We start from the raw sequence: 17166 nt of genomic DNA, 5'->3' as shown, positions 1-17166 counted from the left end.
CAAGACAGAAAGAAAAGAAGGTGAAACAGTGCCAAGCCTGCCATCCAAGGAAGGATGTCAAGGGCAAAGCCACCAGACTACCCAGAAAAGCTGCATGTCAACCACTGAGGCTGAACAAGCCTTACCGGTCCCTGTGCCCAGACTGAGACAGCAGCACAAAAAACAGCTGCACTTTCAGACCCAGGTTTCACTGCCAGACAAGCTGCTGTGTTGGTAGTTCCTCTGTGTGAGAGTAGCAATTAGGCAGTGTTTTTAGTGAAAAAGCCAGGTGATATGTAGAGTCATATAGCCTTCACATCCTCACCAGTTCCCTGTTTGTCACTGGAGACTGTGTGCAAGCACTGCCTGCTCTCCACTTAACTTGGGACAAAACCTCCACACACTTCTTTTGATTTTTCAAAGTTGTTTTTTTTTTCTTGTTACTATTTCAGACTAAAAAGGAACTCCTTTTTTAGAGGTTTCCAAAAACTTCTGATTAGAGAAAGTAACTTTCTCACTTTGCCAGGTTCAGTTAATAAGGGTGTTTGCTCAAAGCAGCACCATTTACTACAGGTTACTGCTCCAGGGACACAACTGGCAATGTGTATAAATGCCAACAACCCAAAACTGCACATCCAGATTCCAAGGAGTTTTGCAGTAGCCTATCACTCTGAAGCTGCATAAAGTTTCAGTGTCATCCCACATATGTATCCTGCTTTTGCTGATGCTGTAGTAAAATCCTAATGCTGACCTAGTGTCTCCATTACCTTCAAGATGCAGTGGAAAAATTATTCCTCTGCCATATGCAACACCTTAATTAACCACAGAACTAGCTAAGGCACATCAGCAGCAAGCTAGTCATGAAATTGATCATTTTAAGAGCCAGTCACTTTAGATTCACATAGCATTTGAGTTTATATCACACAGGTCTTGCCGATGCACTGTGAGTGTGCACTTATTAAGACAACATTACTTCAGAAGGCACTTGTCAGCAAACAAAACTGTTAAGCACTACACAGAGTAACACAAGAACAGGCTGCCAGGCACATTTCATCACCCCCTTCCCAAAGGAGTTTTAATTAAAATAGTGTCTTATGACTGATCAGATTTGACAGGCTAGTCAGGGACCACTGTTATAAGCATATTGCTGTTGCTCTGTTGTCCAAGCTGGGAAAACAGTATCTGCATCCACTTAGGCAGTTACTCATTTGTTACTATGAATCTGGGCATTATCTTAACATTAATTACACTGTGCAGTAAAGATTCGCTTATTTTTGCTACCACTCATTTTGAAATTTAATTTGAAATTTGGACTGCTTCCAAAGCTTTACTCTGCTCAGATGATGGACAAGTGCAACTCTACCACAGTTTCCTTTGGTCGCCAGACTCCAGAACAAGATGCTGAAGGGCACTGCCACAACAGCACATGGTGGCACAGAATTGGCCTGGTACCTTATTGCACACTGTAAACTGACAGACGACAGAAAAAACTTTTACACCACCTTTCCTGCTCTAGAGGAACCGGTTAGTTGCATAGAACTACAGGGTGCTCATACAGCCACCTACAAGCTCTCTTTTATAAATGTAGACCTGTTGGAGAGTTTTTGTGCAGACGTGGCTTGAGGGAAAAAATCCATGATCATATGCATCTGTAAGCAGTAAGTTCTCAGCCTTCTGATTACAGGAAAAACAAAAACACTAAGTCCTTGATCAAATGATGAGAAAAACATGGTGAAAAACATGGAGTCCTTGAATGTAGTCAAGGATATATATACATATATATACAGCAGGATATAAAAAACAAGTATTAGTCTCAACAAGAAAACCACGGGTATTAGCAACAAAGGAGGGGTTGGCATGTAATATGTAATCAATGATGAGCTCGGTTTTTGCAATATGTATGAGCTTAATTAACACTACTATAAAAGTACGTAAGCTGGATCAATAAATTTGAGACAAAGATCATCAATAGGATGTGCTCATCTCCCTTCACTTTCCTCATGGACCTCCCTCATTCTTGATTCTGTACAACTCTCCATGGAGAGGATCAGGGCTGCAAGAACCTAAAAGTTACAAGGAACACCAGCAACCTGATGTGAACTCTTTCCTGCCCATCTGTATAATTTTTCACTTAGTAACACTGACGCAGCAGGTCAGGATTCACAAAACCAGCCAGTCAGAGTAACATAGGATGAGGGCAGAGGACCTCAGAGTGATCATGACAGAAGGGGAGGGGGGACAGGGAAACAACCACAACAACAAACAACAACACAAAGATGCAGAAACAGAAGTGGCAAGGCAAAACTGATGACAGCGACAACTGGCACAGAGAGGTGATGAGCTGGAATGGCCTGAAGAGACAGAGGTGACCAAGGCAATTCACTGGACATGTCATCACTTAAACTTGAATGGCATTTAGTTGTGCTGCCAGACAAGGAGAACACAGAAAAATATGACTTGTTGCAAGAGGCAATGCCAAAGGGAGAGACTCATCAACAGAAGAGAACAAAAAAATTATTACAAAGCGCAACTCATTAAGAGCTTCTGGGAAGTACGGGGGGTTTTTTGCTATTATTTACATGTTTCTTCATTCCTTTTCCTGAAGGAGTTCTGACTAGACAAGCTGGAAGCATCCTACCACTAATAATACCTGTAACTGTTTTACTCATGATAACTTAAACCAATTTAAGTATTTGGCAATAAGAACTGGACTCTTGCTGCTATATTCCTGAGTATAGGGGGTGCAAACATGTCTACATTCCAGACCATGTGCATTCTCTGAAGTAATTTCCACCTAAAATTCAATAAATGAAAATTTAATAACTTATGGGTGATAGAGAACTTGAAAATGCTTCAAGTTATCAACCATAATCAAATCAGCACATCTATGATTTTCAGAGAAAGAGACCTGATCTCGCAATTTCCATTTCACCTGCTAATACACATTGGGTAGTCTATACACTACTAAGGATGCACCATTTAGTCTGAAAACTACATACACAAAAGATTGAAAATGTAAAAAAAAAAAATTCCTGCCTATGTTATTTTATGAACTACTGATTTTAAAGTAAAGAAAAAAGCAAAAGTCACTTTGTTTCAAGAGATTGATTTCTAATGGTCATAGGTGTTCAAAATGTAGACATTGTTTTCAGTTTTCACTGCACCTACTTGTTTCAGTGCAAGCGAAGGGCTATAACCAACATCAGGCTTCTGTATATATAGCATCAAACAGCAAAACCAGAAGAAAACAGTGCGTGTTGCTAAGACAAAACAAAAGTTCTCATCAAAGCTTCCTGTCTATGCAAGTTTTCAACTCCTGTTCAAAGCTCAGATCTCTTACAACTTCTCCCAGCGAAAAGCTGATAAGTTCACTTCAGTACAAAACAGATTTATGCTTTTACTGCAGTATCCAAAGAGATGGCATCACCCCAAAACATGCAGCAACTGCTTCTGCTTTGTACTTCTAAGAGTTCTGCTAACAAGAGCACATGGAGGTACTCCCTTGCAAAAAAGGACAATTATGTTAAACCACTGGTAACAGCTCTCTAGATAAAGCTGTAAAGCTAGATATGATGTACTGCAACATGCCCAAAACACACCTCCCCAGCTCCCCTACCAAAAAAATAACCCAAATCAAGCAAAAAATAAAAAACAAACGAAAAACTAAAGCCAAAAAAACCCCAAGACCCCCAAACTAAAAACCCATAAAAAGAAAAACCATCTCTTTCACTAGTCTTAACAGAAAAGTAACTTCTAACTTGATCTACAGTAATTACTCTTAAGTGCTACCACAGGAGATGTGGTAGCCCTTAATCCAGGAGATAAAGTAAATTAAATTTCTTGGTCAATTTTAAGATGGACTTAAACAAATCCAAACCCTCCTTGAAGACAACACTCATAAAGTTGCTATCCAACTTTCAAGGGACACCAGTTAAAACAAATTTAATGATATCTTTATCTTATGGGATACAAATACAAGTGACCATCATCCCACATTTAAGCATTCAGAGCAGGGCTCACACAGACAAAAGGGGGCTTGAGGAAGAAAGCGTGAGGTGTCCCTGGTGCATACACATCCCATGGATCAACAGTCCAAGCAGCTGTGATGAGAGACCTAAATCTGAGGAGCAGCCTACATCAAACTAATGCAGTTTGTTCTTAACTAGTGCAATGATTGAGGGGAAGAGGGACAGGAACAAAGAAAATGGCACTTTTAAAGCATTTTTCATTTTTCAAATACATGAGTAGGAAGGAAAGGGAGAAAAGACCCTGACAAAAAGGACTGTGCAGATCACAGTACTGGATTACAAGACAACACAACATCCATTGGATGGTCACAACATCCATTATGGAGTTTTTCATGGGGATGTTCGATTGCATCTTCCTAGCAGTGATAAACATCAGGAGACATTGATTCTTCAAATTGTGCCACTGCTTAACGTGACACAGTGGGTAATCAGCCTTTTGCTACAGGACCTCTCTGCTGGGAGCTCCCACACACTCTCAGAGAGGCATGGCATCTCTCTGTCATTCCATATGCATTCATGGCACTGACATCAGACACCTGCAGTTCCAGTTACCTCATATCATGTCCCACTTTGTTCATTAAAGACACTGCACTTGTTACAAGCACATACTGGTTGGTTAAGGATTTAAGGTTCATAACTGGTAACAGACAGCTCCATTCCTGTAAGATCCTGACTCTGTGTTTAAAACATAAGGTAATCTGCCATACACTTCACCCAGAAACCAGGGACAACCCTACAATGGCTGTGCAAATGAAGCACACTAATATACCAATTTTTTAGTCACTTTGTGACTTATCAGCCATACAGATTCCCAACACAGTTGAAGTTTATGCACCACACAAACGTCTAGAAATACAAGTTTCACAGGCAACAGCACAAGGAAACAGAAAAGTAATTACAGGCAGCCCTGAGGTCAAAGCAGATCAAGGTAAGCTTTTCCTTTAGCCAGACACAACAGCATGGAAAATGCAGCTATTATAAATGGACCTATCATATTTAACTGTGGCACCAAACAGGTAACCTTTTTAAAAAGGACTCTTTCCAGAAAACTCAATCCTGTCACAAGAGAAAACCATCTGTAACAAACATCTAAGGCTGGCCTGATTTCCAGACTCCAGAAAAATTGTGCAGTAGCGCAGGTTCTGTTCATCCAAGAACAGATGTGGACTTCAGAATGCAGTTTAGTGATTTTTACCCAAATTATTTAAAGATCACATAAACAAAACAGCTGAGAGAAAAGATATGTCTTTTTTTTTTTGCTTCAAGGCCAGCTTCCCTAATCTACGAACTACAATATCACTGAGAAAAAGAATGGTAAACTAGAAATAGAGGACTAACTTCCTCTCCTTGAGGCACAAAAAAAGCAAGACAGAAATTCAAGAGATATAAATATAAATGTGCTATGCAATTCCTACATTCTAGGAAACAAAATTAAAAAGATGGCCCAGGATTCATACCAGCAATGAGGGCTGCAATAATCTCAATGCAGAAATGAAACAAGACCCAAATATGATGAGCAGAGCAACTGTTTTTAACTGCTATTTTCCTATATCTAAAGTTTGGATAGCAAATACCTACCAGTTTTGAGAGTTTGAAACTGTCAGATGGTAAGCATCTGGTAACTATCAACAAATGTAGCTACTTCAGCTTAATTACCATGAGATTTCATACTACTACAAAAGAGTCAATTTTTTCTAAGCTATCTTAACACTAGCCAGAGCCAGGAATGTGCATTAACTTTCCTTGTTAATCACAGCACTTCAGAAGAAAGCTAATATTTCAATATAACCCTTCTTGAGGGAAACTGCTGATTGCTAGTTTCAACAACAAAATAGCCCACTTACTGTTCTTTTGGTAACGATGCATGGAGAAGCATGGAATAACCTGAACATTTAGAATGTATGCCTGCAACCCAGAATATCATAAACGAATTAAAATGCTGCTCCATTTGTTGCAGTGGTACTTCAATATGTAACAAGCTGATTCTGAAGTACTTGAGTATTATTAATATTTCAGACTTGTCCCACTTATGAATGAGAGCTAGACAGACACTCTCAAAATGCACAACAGAGTAAAACAGCTTTTAATCCATTAATCACAACATATACTATTTTTAATTCAAAAACAACAATCTCTGCAGTTACAAGCTTTTTGTTCTTATACTCTTTAAGCAAGGGAGTAACAGGTAGCTGATCTCATATTACTTAGAAATAAATTCAACTCTGTTGACCAAGATCTAACAAAAAACTCAAATACCAATAGCAACACAAACTCAAACTATTTTGGTATATAAGGCAATTCGTATTTATTAATTTTCAACAATTATTTATTAACCATAACTTAATTCATTTAAACAATACATTACAACAATTAAATTGCTATGTAAAATGTCCATTCCAAAGAAATCCGTAAGGTTGTCATCTTCTCCCTGTAAAAGCTCAGAAGAGAAATTTTAACATTTGTTGATAATTATGGTTTTGGTTATAAATCTGGTGAAATATTAACACTTATGGAATTGATTTAATGAAGCAGACAAAAATCTACCAAGAAATGCAGTTGGCCAAAGTTTTTTAATGGAAAAATAAAATCTGCCAGCAGGTCAAACATCACTTGCAGTTCCATGTATGGGATCTCAGCCAAAATATGTGCCTCTTGTACTGTACAAGAATAATGAGAACAGTGTTATACTACTATAGATGCATCAATTTTTCCTTTTATACTTGGGTCACATGCACTACCCACTGTTACCACACATTTAACATTTTCCCAGCAAAATTCAGCATGGTACTGAGGGGAAAAAAATAACCTGTAACATTAACTATTCCACCTCCAAACAACCCTGCCTGTCCTGCAGCAAGCAGGCTGAAACATTGATATTCAGCATGGGAACCACTGTTTCAGACCCTGACTGCACACTCAGCCCAAGCTGTTTCAACACACATCAGGCCAACAACAGCCTTTTCCCATTCCTGAAAGGATCTCTCCCATCACGTGGTTACAACTGTTAAACTATTTCTGCCATCTTATGTCCCTGTTTCACACTGACACATCTTATTTCTCTCAACTAAAAGTGGCACATTCTAAGAATATAAACTCCCTGCAAACTCACTTGACTCAATCATGGCACATTTGAGTTTGGAATGGACGTTCAAAGATCATCTAGTCCACACACTCTGTACAAGCAAGGGTATCACTTCAATCAGACTGCTTAAAGCCCCATTCAACCTGTCCTGGAACAGCTCCAGGGATGAGTTATCCACAACTTCCCAGGGCAACCTGTTAAGTTCCTCACCACCTTCAATTCTTCCTTATGTTCAATCTCAATCTTCCCTCTTTTTAGTTTCATCTCTCAGTGTTGCCACTTTCCAGGAAAGATCCCAATTCACCATAAATTAATCTCTTTCTCCAAATACACACTTTTAGGTACATGGAAGGAAAAGTCCTAAACACTTCATATTCCTGAAGCAACTAAGAGCTGGTCATAGGACACCTGGAAAAGTGTGGTCTCCAAAACATTTATTTGTCAAGTGACAATAAAAGCTCATAGCATCTTAAATCTCAATGATTTTCAAAATATGCCTCATGAGACTTGGTTAGCCTTTGCCTTAACAGTGCTGTTGTGAGAAACCTGAATTGCATCCTAGGTGCCACAGGTGTGGCATTCCTCACAAGCTTATTTGACATTTTCTGAGTTTTATGCATTTCTCCAACACATCATCACTAGTACAGTCTTAGCTTTCAATGCCAGCTCATGTTGTCCTTAATTCATGTGTCACTCCCGTTTAGCCAACAGGCATCTGTCTTCATCTAACCCATCTTATCAAGACTGAGGCAAGAAAGAAGCACAGGCAGAAGCACATATCACATGCCAGGTTTTGCAGCACTGAAGGATGAAACTAAAAGACCAGGAAGAAAACAAACCCTTATCACTGTTCATGAATACTCACTTGAGCTACTGTCATGTGTTTGCTGAGCTGAGGCCTCAGGGACATACTCCTTACCTAACCAACTCAACAAAACAAAGGATTCAAACTGAAATTCAAAAAATGTATCAAGCAAGTGAAAAGATGGTCCCATTGCAGTAATGCCTAAAACCAACCTTGCTTCATCTCCAGGCATAGTATCAGTCAATCCTGCTTTCAAGTCTTCCCACTCAGTCCAAACAAGACTGAATGATTGCATTAAAAAGATGAGCTAGATGGGAAATACTATCAGTAGACAGCACCAAATTAAATTTCACTACCAGAAGCCATGTTTTCAAATGAAAAAATTCACTTGTTTTAATTAACAGGGAACTGGTGCATAACAGCATTAAGAGCAGGAAACTGATTTAAAATTAAGAGTAATTTCTTCATTATTTCTTGCAATGGCTTGTAAGCTTTGGATGGGCTGGCACTGGAATAAAGATAATGTTCTGCTCTTTAAAAACACACAGCAATGGAAGCATCATTACCAGCTATCAAAAAAATAAATGCTCTGTATATGAAAACAGCAGCAGACACTTGAACAGCTCAGCAAACTGGCGGTACCCACACTGAGTATACTTCTGAAACAATTAATTTGGAACACAGGAAGGTAAGTTGCCTTGAGCAAGCTTGTCTAGTGTAGAAAAACAAAAATTTGCCTCTGAATAGTGAAGTGAAACTGAGACTGCCCTCAACTATAGCGGATCTATTACAAAACAAGAGCATCATAAGTAAAGGAACTGCTTGTTGTGTTTTATATCAGAAAACTTCATGGGCCCACACTACCTGAGGGCAACATATTCAGTCCTGAGCACAAACATCTTCCTTGCAATCTCTTCATTTTGTACTTCTCAAATAGTAAATGTCCCTCAATTAGGGGCTGTTTAAATTGAAATATGGTTCAGTCTGTAATCCAACTACAGATTGAAAAATTCAGGAATGGAAGCCAGAAGCAAGGAAAAACCAAAGAGACTACACATCTGTTAAACATGGTTTACTCTGCGTGTGCAACTGCTACAGCTGAGGTTACTAGCAGTGAAGACACACAAACATGCAGACAACTCCCATCCTCCAAGAGGGAAAGCAGAGAAACTACTCAATCCTTGAGATGTACTTCTCAAAGATGCTCCAGCTGTTACACTCACCTTCACATGCAGCTTCAGAAAGCCTTTCTGTACCACAGGTCTCATTCCTCCCTCCCTGCCACATTCACACAAGGTACTTGGAAGATCCCCAAGCTTCACAGAATAATCTCCTTGCCCACCTACCTTAATTCCTACTGCTTCCACTTAAAGTGAGCTTTAAGATTTAAATTTCCTCACTTAAAACAAACTGAAGGGGTGTGCTTTCCCTTTGTGTGAGACAGTAAGTCTGCCCTCCCAGCACTGCAACCCAACTTGCAAACCCTGCCAATGTTTGGCCAGGTAAGTTCAAGGAGTAGTCTAATTCTGCACTTAGACAGTGAACTTTCTATCACAAATGCACAGAGCAAAATCCACAGATGTGCAAGGTAGTAGGAGACACAAACAGATACATGCACACAATTACAAGCCTCCCAACAGTAAGGGCAAATGGATACTGAACTTCCAGTGCTCAAGTGGAATGGATAATAGAAAAGAAACCAAAGACAAGGAAAGACACTGCTTTGAGATGAAATCTAGATACCTGCAGGATATTTATAATGCCAAGAATTACACACTTCTCATTCATTTTCTTTCCCCTGAGGGCAAAGTAGTTTTGCTGACATTCCCTTGTATCCTCTGCACCACATGGCTCTTACAGGAGACTCCAGAAAACCTGTCAAGGTACTTAACCAGCAGACAAACTGTTCCTGCTTTGCAGGTTTGAGGAATAATGCACAAAGTTGAAGCAGTTTGCCCACAGTCATCCAGCTCAGCCAGCAGCAAAGTCAGAACACAACCTGTTTCCCACATCCCAAACCCACAGCTACCCCAGGAATCTCACTGCAGTCTCTCACGTTTGGAACAGTATCTATTCCCTACCAAATTACTCCTATTCAGTCTTTTTCATCTCACTATAAAAGCCCAAAGGATGCACTTCAGATTTGAATATGAAGTTTGGTGTAGTCCAAACTTTATTTTTAAGTTACCACTTCCAATTAATTTAAGTCTGTAATACTATATAGCCTGTCTCACTTGGTAACACAAACTTTTCCCCTGCACATCACAAAGTTCTTCAGCAGATACAGTAATGAATGCAAGCCCCAGAACACTTAAAGCAATGAATAACTAAATAGAAATGGCTCATTTTATGTGCAAAAAGAAACCTTCAGAGATGCATTAGCTTAATTTTCTTAGGACATTTTGACAGATCTGACTCAGTTTCAGCAACCTAGACTTACTTTATTTTATAACTAGACCAGACTAGGTTGCTGGATGAAGCTGCCCCATGACCACAGTTCATCCCACAGATTCTCCTATCCAAACATTTCAGGCTGGCAAGAACATAGGACTGCTGACAGCACAGAGATCTCTTTCAGTGGGCCACCATAATAACCATGACACAGCAGTAAGATGATTTTTTTGTTTAAGAAGTGGCAATACTGTGGGCTGACCATTCCTCCTCTGAGCTATCAGATTTTCTACTGTCACCCGAGAATCACTCCCAGCCTGCTCCTCTCATAACCCATATGTCTGGTTCAATCCAGCTTACTTTAGGAAATTAATCCAGTGCTGCCATACGACAGAACATGAGTATCATATTCAGATCCCTGCAAGAACATCAAATTACTTTGCTTTGAATGAAGACCAGCATAAAATGGATACACAGCTTCTCTCCCAGCATGAAGGGAAAGTGAGAAACCCTTTCCATCACTTGGCAGAACTGATTTATCCACAGTACAGCCAGATCCCCTGCACTAAACACGGTTACATTTCAAGTGCTCATCTCCAATATCATAACACATACAGAACATCCCCAGAGACAGAGAGGCTTTCAGACCAGTACAATAACTGTGTATGCAATATGGGAGCTCACTATGAACAGGGTGACATTACTGTGTCACAAAAACAGCCATCACAGCCATTTTGCCAACAGAGTTCCCAGAGTCCACCTCCAACTTCAAAAGCAGCTCAGACCACCTCACCATTCATGCCAAAACCAACTTCTTCACCTTTGCCTTCCTTCATTTATTTTTCATCTTATAATACAACTGTGGATTCTTTAAGGTATATTTATTAAGCCTTTTCCAGTTGAAGACCTTCATATAGATGAGATTACAGACCATAACAGCATTACTTTTATATTCACACTTGACTTTGATAGCTCTCCCTTTGCATACAAATTCAGAAATATTCAACAGTGTTAGTTAAAAGCAACAAGCCATCTTACTGTCTTTTCTTGGGTTTTCTTTGCAAAAGAGACATCAAATTACTAAGCACTCACTTCCAGGTAAATAAACAGAAAACATGTATTCGGCTCCCTCCCACAAGCAAGAATAAAGCCTCTAACTACAGGTTACATACTTTTTTTACTACATACTTTCTCCCCGCCCCCCTTTTTAATAAGGAATATAAAGGTACTTGCTGGAAACAGTTCTTTTGTATATTGTTACAAACATAGCAAGCAAAATGAAACTCAATAATCCTTCACCTGTTTTGTACCAAGAAGTCAAACAGACTGTCAACAAACTGCTTGTGGTGACATAATACTTAATTAAAAGATTAAGAACACATTCTTTTCTCGGAGGCTATGCAGCATAAAGCTTTTCCGGCCCTTTTCATCAAACACAGTTTTAGTCCAGATGATTAATAGTGACTTTATTCAAGAGTCCCTTCCCTGCTACATGTGCCTCCTATATTTCTGCGTCAAATCATGACACAGTACTATGCAAGGACACCACATGAGGGTATTAATCATTAGGGTGGAACCCAGAGTGGCTTTGCTGTATCACAGAAGGAAACAAAGTTTAGGCAAGTACTTTGGAGAGCGTTAATAAACTAGGAATCCAGTTTTATTTTAGTGCTCACAATTGATAAAGTGCACCAAACTGAACACAAAAGCACTTCCCTGTGTCTGAATTAGGCACAGGACTAAAACGTGACACAGCACAACTGGTAACAGGCATACTTTTGAAACACACCTTCCTGAAATCAGGGAGTAAATCTCATCAGTCATTTCAGTCATAGCCTCCTCTGCTGCTAGCCTAGAGATGACAAATGGTGCAAGCATAAACGTATGCATAAGAAAAGGGCTGAAAAATAAAATCTTTCACATAACGTAGTAGATAGCTATCAAAAATGCTGAGCTCCAGTAACACCGACCAGACAAGAGCTCACAACTCTTAACTACTACTTTCCCCTCCACCAACCAGCAACAGCTAAATCCATTAATTGTACTCATATGCAGATAGTCCTCCAGATGAAGAGCTGACTACTTCTTGGAGAGGACTCACCTTCCTCTGATTTAAAATGTTACTCTCGTGTAAGAGTTTCTGACACAAAATGCAGCTGAGAATATACAAGCTCATCAGTTACGAGCTGTAATACTACTAATGCAGCGTGGCATTTTGAACCAATCTGCTTTCCTTCTGGAAGAGAAGATTTAAGTCTAAATTAGAGCAATGATACTGTGCTCCCATTCTGCTATAATTCTGTATATTCTGTTTCAAGTACATTACAAGCTTAACAGATTCTGGAAAGATCTTGTAGCTTTCAAAAATGAAAAAAAAATACAAACCAATACAAACTGAGTCTGGGCACAAAATCAGTCCTTTAAAAGTTTCCCATCCACAGCAAAGACAGCATTTCTTAACACTTAAGAAAAAAAGCCTTTGCACGAAAGGATTTTGAATAAATATAAGACTTCAGAGAGGGAAAGCCCCAGTGCCCAGGTTCTAATGGAGACCTCAGCACAAGGCTACATTGACTGCAAAAGGTCATTAGGGACACAGAACATGAGCTTATTCAAACCAAGTCAGAGGGTCAAAGCATTAAGCAACGCACTTGCATACCAGAGAGGATTACCTACCTAAGTAGTTAACACACAACAACTGTGAGCTCAGGCTTGTATCGATCAGCTGCACTAATCCCAAGGGTCGATTGCAGAGTGGTGTGTGCTGCAAGATCAATAGCCTTGCCTTCCCAGTTAGCAGCGTAAGCACACACAATGCAGGGATGAGAAACCAACCTTTGATGCATCCTAGAAGACCTACTTTTCAAACAAGAAAACTATTTATAAATTGTAAACAACCCTTCTTTGCCTTTACTTTAAAGAACTGTTTTCACAAACAGCTTCAGAGCTTTCCAATTATGGCTCCACTAGACCTTCCTTACGCTGACATTGATCTGAATTGCACTGATCAATTTTAAATAGAGAATCATGCCTTTAGGTAGAGATCTCTGCAAAATGACAGCTGAAACTCTGGAATTCATGATTGAAGAGACTGGGAGTGATTATGCTAGACAAAATACCAGAGAAGGTTGAAAAGAAGTTCTATGTAATAAGGAAAATTAAATTTCTCACAGATCATTTTATCAAAATATTCCACCCAGCATCAACTGTAAAATGTAGGAATGGACTGCTGTTAAAAACTCATGATGCAGAGACTGGATATGGACAACAATTATCAATTAACTAAATTGGACAACGAAATTATCAATCCCTAGAGTTTCTGAAAGCAACAAGAAACCATAAGCTTACACAAATTAAAAAGGAGGATGAGTAAGGTGACACCTTCTGTGCCATTACAGCACTTCTGCCCCCAGCACCAGCCAAAACAGCTCCAGCTGTCACAGTGTGACAGATGAGGCTGGATTGGTCCAGAAACCTGACTCCATTCTGTCAGTTACAGGTTTTTGTCTCCAGGATAACAAAACATCATAATGGAATAATGGAGATGGAGCTCTTCCACGAGTTTTTGATGATTTTTCACCCTTATGATTTTTCTATTCATCAACATAAACTATACAGTAAATCTACCGCCTGGCCAGTATACTCATTTTTCCAATATTCTGAAAATTTAAGTTCTCTTCATTAAAGAGAAACTAACACCTATTGATTCACATATGTTAAATATGAGAGTTTTTTGGTTTTCCCTTTAAAGTTTCATGTCTGTTTCTTTCAGCTCACACTTGAATGAAAAAAAAGCACTTTAGTAGCATCAACTTCTTCCCTGACTCCTTTGTGCCATAGGGCATGCACAGGGAAAAAAAAATCCAAAAAACAACAGGAGATATCAGGTGAAGTACAGATGGTGAGGCAAGGAAAGGACCATCACTTTCAGTTTTTTTTTCTGAGACTAAACCCACAAACTTGCAAAAGCTGTTTAAAAATTACACAGTTTTTTGTTTCCCTGCCCTTGGAATTAAGGTTTTTCCCTAAAAGGTTTAAGCCACGCAGTGGAAACAGTAACCTTAAGAACCACGGGCACTTCTGAATTGCAGCTCTGTGCGCACAGGAAACTGAAGTCATTGAGCAGCAGTTCTGCGTGGTGCTGTAACCCTGTAACACCGCCCCAAAATGCTCCTGGTACACCTCAGCCCACCCTGCGGCCCGTGCCTGCTGCACAGCCACACAGATCGTCCTGGGGAGAAAAGGGAAGGAGGCCAAAACAGGTTTTCCCCACTCTTGCCTGAAAATTGCCAGGAAACCAGAAGTAACTGCAGAGGGGCAGAAGGTCCCACGCTGCAAGGCTGATAAGGGAAGGTGATGAAGAGATCTGGCTAGCTGCAGCACTTCCCCTTTTCCCTCAACACCCTGATCCCAGCTGGAGCAGGAATAAGATCCCTCTCACCAAGCTCCCACAAAAACCTCTTGGTCCCTTAACAGGCTGTGGGATGCAGCAAGCCTTCCATCAGCAGCACAGCCGCTGAAGTTACACCATCCAGCACAACCCAGCTGCCCCTGAGTTTGGCAACACTCACTTGCCAAAGTGAGTCACGTAGGAATATCGACCTCAAAGTGCTTAAATCCAACACAAATTCATTTTACTGGGTCTGGGATGGCAGCTATAATAGTTCCACAGCCAAGTGCCAGAGTCCATCTGCTTATCTCCACTCTAATAAGACAACATCAGTGTCGTAACATATCTATATGACGAGGGTTTTTTCCACTTCTTTGGATTTTTAATGATGTAGGGAATAAAAACAGTTAATAAGGCAGCTATTAATTTCCACCTATTGTGATTTCTTTTACTAATTAAAAAAAAAAAAAAAAAAAACAGAAAACCAGAACAAATGTATCCCTTTAGTAGGATAAATTTTGAGTTATCAAAACACAGAAAGAGAGCCCTTGAATTATACTAAATATAAATACATAAATAAATGCACTGAATCTCCTACTTCTAGTAAGCAACGAACTAAAGGGATCACAAAGCATAATCGGGAAGTATTATTACACCAAAGTATACATCCCTGAGATGTTTGCATCTCATACTCTGAGAAAGATGTAGCCAAAAGCAGAATAGCTAACTGGAAAAGATCCAGAAATTGGTGATCAGCATAAAAAGAGAAGTGTAGGGCTACAACCCACGAAATAAAGATCTTTAGCCTACAAGGAGATGCAGCGAAAGAGTGAATGCTCCGTGATTTAGCAGAACTCTAGAGTCACAAGCAGTATAGGAAAGATGAGCACCGTGATTTGCACAGCATAAGAGGCAGAAATTAACAAGTTACCTGAAGGCAGACTCGACACACACCACACCCCCAAAGAAAATCAGATGTTTGTTTTGGTTCTTCACCGATTTAGTTACTGCGAGGAAGCATTTCCGAACATCACGGACACCAGCGGCTTACTCGGATTTCAACAGCCACCGAGCAAACCCATCAAGGGCAAACTCATCAGGGGTTACGAGGCAGAAACACATTCCCTTAACTCCGGCGGTCCCGGAAACTGCTGGAAAGCAGGAGCCTGTGGGGCAGGAGCGTCACCCCGCCTTGCCCCGCGAGCCCATCCCCGGGCCGAGTGCCGGCACCCCAGAGCGGCTCTACCGAGCGGCAGCGGAGGGTCCCAGTCCCCGGAGAGGAAGAAGGGGCGCGGTCCGTCCCCAGCTGCCCCCGCCCCGTACCTGCGGCCCCCGCGGTCCCCGCCCGTACCTGCGGCGCCCCAGCCTCGCTGCCCCACCCAGTACCTGCGCGCCCCCAGTCTAGCCCGGTACCTGCGGCCCTCGGCCCCGCTGCCCCGCCGTGCCGCGGTCACCGCCCGCCGTCCCTACGGGCCCCGCTCGGCGCCGCCGGACCCGGGCGACGCCATCTTGTCTGGGCCCCGCCGGCGGGATGGCGTCACGCTGTGGCGTCACCTGCGCCCGCCGGGCCAATCGGGAGCGGCGGGTGGTGACGTCACCGCAACAGGGAGGGGCGGGACGAAGGTAGAGCCACGCCGCTCTTGGGGGAGGGACCGGGGGCAGGGCCTCGGCCGGGAGTGTCCGTGTGTTGTCCATGTCCGTGTACCTGTCCGTGTGCCCGCCCCCGTTCCTGTCGCTGTCGCCTGCCTTTGCCAGCCGTGACCCTGTCCCATCTCTGCCCCTGTTCCATCCCCTTACCAGCCGCTGTCCGTGTTGCATCCCTCACTCTGCCCTGTTCCATCCCTGTCCCATCCCCTGTCTCTGCCTGTTCCGTCCCCGCCCCTGTCCTGTCCTCTCCCTGCCCCTGTTGCTGCTCCTGTCCCTATCCCTGTCCCTGTCCCTGCCCTTATCCCTATCCCTATCCCTATTCCTATCCCTATCCCTGCCCCCATCCGTATCCCTGCCCCTATCCCAGTCCTTGTCCCTCTCCCTGTCCCTACCCCTATCTGTATCCCTATCCCTGTCCCTGCTCCTGTGGCTATCCCTATCCCTGTCCCTACCCCTATCCATATCCCTGCCCCTATCCCTGTCCCTGTCCTTACCTCTGTCCCTATCCCTAGCCCTGTTGCTGTCCCTGCCCCTATCCCTATCCTTATCCCTATCCTTGTCCCTATCCCTATCCCTATCCCTATCCCTATCCCCTATCCCTATCCCTATCCCCATCCCTGTCCCTATCCCTATACCTGTCCCTGCCCCTATCCCTGTCCCTATCCCTATCCCTATCCCTATCCCTGTCCCTGTCCCTGTCCCTATCCCTATCCCTATCCCTATCCCCATCCCTGTCCCTATCCCTATACCTGTCCCTGCCCCTATCCCTGTCCCTATCCCTATCCCTATCCCTATCCCTATCCCTATCCCTATCCCTATCCCTATCCCTATCCCCATCCCTGTC

The 17166-nt window shown here is 41.9% G+C and overlaps 1 protein-coding gene across 3 annotated transcripts in view; it reads right to left on the bottom strand.

The window, feature by feature from the left end:
- Positions 1–16246, bottom strand: part of UBAP1 (ubiquitin associated protein 1) — a 34441-nt gene extending 18195 nt beyond the window's left edge. For 2 of the 3 annotated variants that reach the window (XM_074533445.1, XM_074533447.1), the window contains exon 1: positions 16089–16246. The gene's annotated coding sequence lies outside the window, so the exon portion shown is untranslated. Of the gene's footprint in view, positions 1–15606; positions 15927–16088 lie in introns of those variants that run through there. The other variant, XM_074533446.1, reaches the window with a different exon arrangement.
- Positions 16247–17166: the final 920 nt, after the last annotated feature.

The sequence above is a fragment of the Zonotrichia albicollis genome, chromosome Z (genome assembly GCF_047830755.1).
Source record: "Zonotrichia albicollis isolate bZonAlb1 chromosome Z, bZonAlb1.hap1, whole genome shotgun sequence".
NCBI classification, from domain to species: Eukaryota; Metazoa; Chordata; class Aves; order Passeriformes; family Passerellidae; genus Zonotrichia; species Zonotrichia albicollis.
Note: the sequence above shows the minus strand (reverse complement) of the source record. Positions and strands in the feature narration are given on the sequence as shown.